At 38.3% G+C, this 4,780-nt stretch overlaps 1 protein-coding gene across 1 annotated transcript in view; it reads left to right on the forward strand.

Moving 5' to 3' along the window:
- Positions 1-4,733: 4,733 nt before the first annotated feature.
- gli1 (GLI family zinc finger 1) overlaps positions 4,734-4,780 on the forward strand; it is an 83,651-nt gene continuing 83,604 nt past the window's right edge. The window contains 1 exon segment of the mRNA XM_052130650.1: positions 4,734-4,780. This exon segment is cut by the window's right edge and continues 335 nt beyond it. The gene's annotated coding sequence lies outside the window, so the exon portion shown is untranslated.

Below are 4,780 nucleotides of genomic sequence, written 5' to 3' on the forward strand. Positions count from 1 at the left end.
TATGTGTTTGTGTATATGTGTGTGTGTATGAGTTTGTGTATATGTGTGTGTATGCGTTCGTGTGTGTGTGCGTGTGTGTGTATGTGTTTGTGTATATGTGTGTGTGTGTATGCGTTTTTGTATATGTGTGTGTGTGTGTATGTGTTTGTGTATATGTGTGTGTGTGTATGCGTTTGTGTGTGTGTGTGTGTGTATGCGTTTGTGTATATGTGTGTGTATGTGTATGCGTTTGTGTATATGTGTGTGTGTGTGTGTATGTGTATGTGTATGCGTTTATGTATATGTGTGTGTGTATGTGTATGCGTTTGTGTATATATGTGTGTGTGTGTGTATGTGTATGCGTTTGTGTATATGTGTGTGTGTGTGTATGTGTATGCGTTTGTGTATATGTGTGTGTGTGTGTATGTGTATGTGTATGCGTTTGTGTATATGTGTGTGTGTGTATGTGTATGCGTTTGTGTATATGTGTGTGTGTGTATGTGTATGCGTTTGTGTATATGTGTGTGTGTGTATGTGTATGCGTTTGTGTATATGTGTGTGTGTGTATGTGTATGCGTTTGTGTATATGTGTGTGTGTGTGTATGTGTATGTGTATGCGTTTATGTATATGTGTGTGTATGCGTTTATGTATATGTGTGTGTGTGTGTATGTGTATGTGTATGTGTATGCGTTTGTGTATATGTGTGTGTGTGTGTATGTGTATGCGTTTATGTATATGTGTGTGTGTGTGTATGTGTATGCGTTTATGTATATGTGTGTGTGTGTGTATGTGTATGTGTATGTGTATGCGTTTATGTATATGTGTGTGTGTATGTGTATGCGTTTGTGTATATGTGTGTGTGTGTGTATGTGTATGTGTATGCGTTTATGTATATGTGTGTGTGTGTGTATGTGTATGTGTATGTGTATGCGTTTATGTATATGTGTGTGTGTGTGTATGTGTATGTGTATGCGTTTATGTATATGTGTGTGTGTGTGTGTGTTAGAGCTTAACCTGACAGACTGGAATCTGTGGGCATATGGTGACAGCATCTGCACGAGTGTAAGTCATTGACCAATCACAGGAGACCAACTTTCATTCACAATCTTCACTCGCCACAGACCGTACGCTCTCAACGACAGACAGACAGAAACAGACTTCATGAATTGTTGATAATGTCACTCTGAAAAAACATGCTTCATTTTCTTTATGCAAAACATTTCATTGATTTTCTTTTTGATATGTGATCTGAACTTGTTCTTGACAGGTTTTGTGAGATTCATTAAAAGACAGTTTTAGTCATTATAATAGATTTGATCTGGCACATTCCTCCAGTACATTATATATGTGCAGCATGTTGCTGTAGGTGGGAACAGGGAGAGCAGATACACCTGGATTACAGACTTTACCTGGCTGGACAGGTGCAAGACCAGAAAGTTCAGTTTTATCACAGCTGATCAAAACTACATCTGATATGTGTTTTAAAAATCTATATTGCATCACTGATTTATTTTTAAACCATCTCAAATATATTTATATATATATACACGATTAAATCATATCATAAATGTCATAATTTATTTATGTTTATTTGTATAGAGTGAATTGTGTAGCATTTGCATGTGTAAGTCACTTTGCACACAAAAAAATCTCTTTGGCTGAACTTGATTCAGTCATTGACAATGGTTGAATGTGTTTGAAATGAGTTTTCTTAACTTAAAATTACTATGTAATCTCAACACAAACACTTTGTGTAAAAAAAACAACCTAGTTGAATTGGGTTAAAGGGACAGTGTACCCAAAAATGAAAATTCTCTAATTATTTACTCTCATCTTTCTATCTTCTGCTGAACACAAATGAAGATTTTTAGAAGGATATTTCAGCTCTGTAGGTCCACACAATGCAAGTGAATGGTGACCAGAACTTTGAAGCTCCAAAAAGCACATAAATGCAGCATAAAAGTAATCCACATGACTCCAGTGGTTTAATCCATGTCTTCAGAACTGATATGATAGGTGCGGGGGAGAATCAGATCAATATTTAAGACCTTTATTACTATAAATCTCCACTTTCACTTTCACATTCTTCTTCTTTTGTTTTTGCCGATTTGCATTTTTCTCGTATATCGCCTCCTACTGGGCAGGGAGCAGAATTTATATTTAAAAAGTACTTAAATATTGATGTGTTTCTCACCCACACCTATCATACCAGTTCTGAAGACATGGATTTTACCAAATGGATTACGTTTATGCTGCATTTATGTGCTTTTTGGAGCTTCAAAGTTCTGGTCACCATCCACTTGAATTGTGTGGACCAACAGAGCTGAAACATTCTTCTAAAAATCTTCATTTGTGTTCAGTAGAAGAAAGTCGTAATAACGAAAGGTGGCTTTGATTTAAATAAAGTTACAAGGTGGCCTTGTGTGTAGATATAGCCACAATAGTAATGGGGAAAATTTCTCAACTAATGCAAATACTTTTGAGACAGTAAGATGCGTTTTTGAGTAACAATGAAGATGTTTATTCAAAGTAACCACTTCAGAAAATACCGCAACATTTCCTGCTCATTTCAATCACATTTGACATTTAATAACATCTTAAGTATTCTAGAAAACAAATGAAGCTCTGTGATTGGATCAGTCATTCTGAGCCCACTTTAAACATTCTTTATATTGCATTTTATGGGGGACTTTTTACCCCAAATACTCTCCTTTCACTTATAGGAAAACAGTCTCTGAGATTTACATGCGATTGAATGGAGGATTCAGTTTTCTGAGCATCAAGCGCCCCCTGCAGGAAGAACACTGTCTCACAGGACACAGTTGCAATGGCGGTCTGTTCCTTTAACAAACTATTGTTTGAATTTAGAAACATGGAATACATCCCAGAATGCCGGGAGCTCTTTATTCCCCTCAAGAAAATTACTTTATTATTATTATTTCAATGTATTAATATCTATTGTTACAGTTGAAGTCAGAAGTTTACATACGCTTAAGCTGAAGTCATTAAAACTCATTATTTAACCAATGCACAGATTTAACGTTAGCATACTATAGTTTTGGCGAGTCGTTTAGGTCATCTACTTTGTGCATTGCCAACAATGGTTTACAGACCGATTGTGTCACTTTCAATTGACTATAACATAATTTCAGTGTGTCAGAAGTGTACATACAGTAAGTTAACTGCCTTTAAGAAGCTTGGAAAATTCCAGAAAATTATGTCAAGCCTTTAATTAGCCAATTAGCTTCTGATTGGAGGTGCACCTGTGGATGTATTTTAAGGCTTCGCTTCAAACTCAGTGCCTCTTTGCTTGACATCATGTGAAAGTCAAAATAAATCAGTCAAGACCTCAGAAAAGAAATGGTGGACCTCCACAAGTCCGGATCATCCTTAGGAGCAATTTCCAAACCCCTGAAGGCGCCACATTCATCTGTACAAACAATAGTACACAAGTATAAACACCATGTGACCACACAGTCATCACACCGCTCAGGAAGGAGACGCATTCTGTCTCCTAGAGATGAACGTAGTTTGTGTGAAAAGTGCAAATCAATCCCAGAACAACAGCAAAGGACCTTGGAAAGATGCTGGAGGAAACAGGTGGACGAGTATCTAGATCCACAGCAAAACCAGTCCTATATGGACATCACCTGAAAGGCTCAGCAAGGAAGAAGCTGCTGCTCCAAAACCACCATAATAAAGCCAGACTACAGTTTGCAAGTGCACATGGGGACAAAGATCTTACTGGAGAAATGTCCTGTGGTCTGATGACACGCATATGGAACGGTTTGGCCATAATGACCATCGTTATGTTTGGAGGGAAAAGGGTGAACAGCATCCCAACCGTGAAGCATGGGGGTGCAGCATCATGGGGGTGCTGCAGGAGGGACGGGTGCACTTCACTAAATAGATGATGGCATCATGAGGAAGGAACATGTGGATATATTGAAGCAACATCTCAAGACATCAGACAGGAAGGTAAAGCTCGTCACAAATGGGTCTTCCAAATGGACAATGACCCCAAGCACACCTCCAAATCTGTGGCAAAATGGCTTAAGAGCAACAAAGTCAAGATATTGGAGTCGCCGTCACAAAGTCCTGACCTCAATCCGAGGCCGACAGACCTGACTCAGTTACAGCAGTTCTGTCTGGAGGAACGGGACAAAACTCCAGCAACTTATTGAGAGAAGCTTCTGGAAGGATTCCCAAAACATTTGACCCAAGTTAAGCAATTTAAACTCAATGCTACCAAATACAGCAAAGTGCATGTAAACTTCTGACCCACTGGGAATGTGATGAAAGAAATAAAAGCTGAAATAAATCATTCTCTCGACTATTATTCTGACATTTTACATTCTTAAAATAAAGACGTGATCCGAACTGACCTAAAACAGGGAATGTTTTCCTACCATTAAATGTCAGGAATTGTGAAAAACTGAGTTTAAATGTGTTTGAAACTCTGACTTCAAAACTATATATTTTTAAAATAATTTACGCTTTAAAATATGCATTATTATTATTATTATTATTATTATTATTATTATTATCATTATTATAGGAGTTACCGATGCTCCAGGAATGCCGGAGAAGCAGTCCAGACGAGTTTTCTCTTTTTTCCCCTCAAGAAAAACTAAAAGTTAACTTCCTGTTTCGGGGTGGTCCACGGAGTCTGAGAGCGAGAGAGAGAGAGAGAGAGAGAGAGAGCGAGAGAGAGAGAGAGAGAGCGAGAGAGAGAGAGAGAGAGAGAGGGGGTGGTCTCGCATTCTCGCGCTGCCGCTGCAACTTTGGGCTCCCGGGACC

This window comes from Xyrauchen texanus, chromosome 7 (assembly GCF_025860055.1).
Source record: "Xyrauchen texanus isolate HMW12.3.18 chromosome 7, RBS_HiC_50CHRs, whole genome shotgun sequence".
Taxonomy (NCBI): domain Eukaryota; kingdom Metazoa; phylum Chordata; class Actinopteri; order Cypriniformes; family Catostomidae; genus Xyrauchen; species Xyrauchen texanus.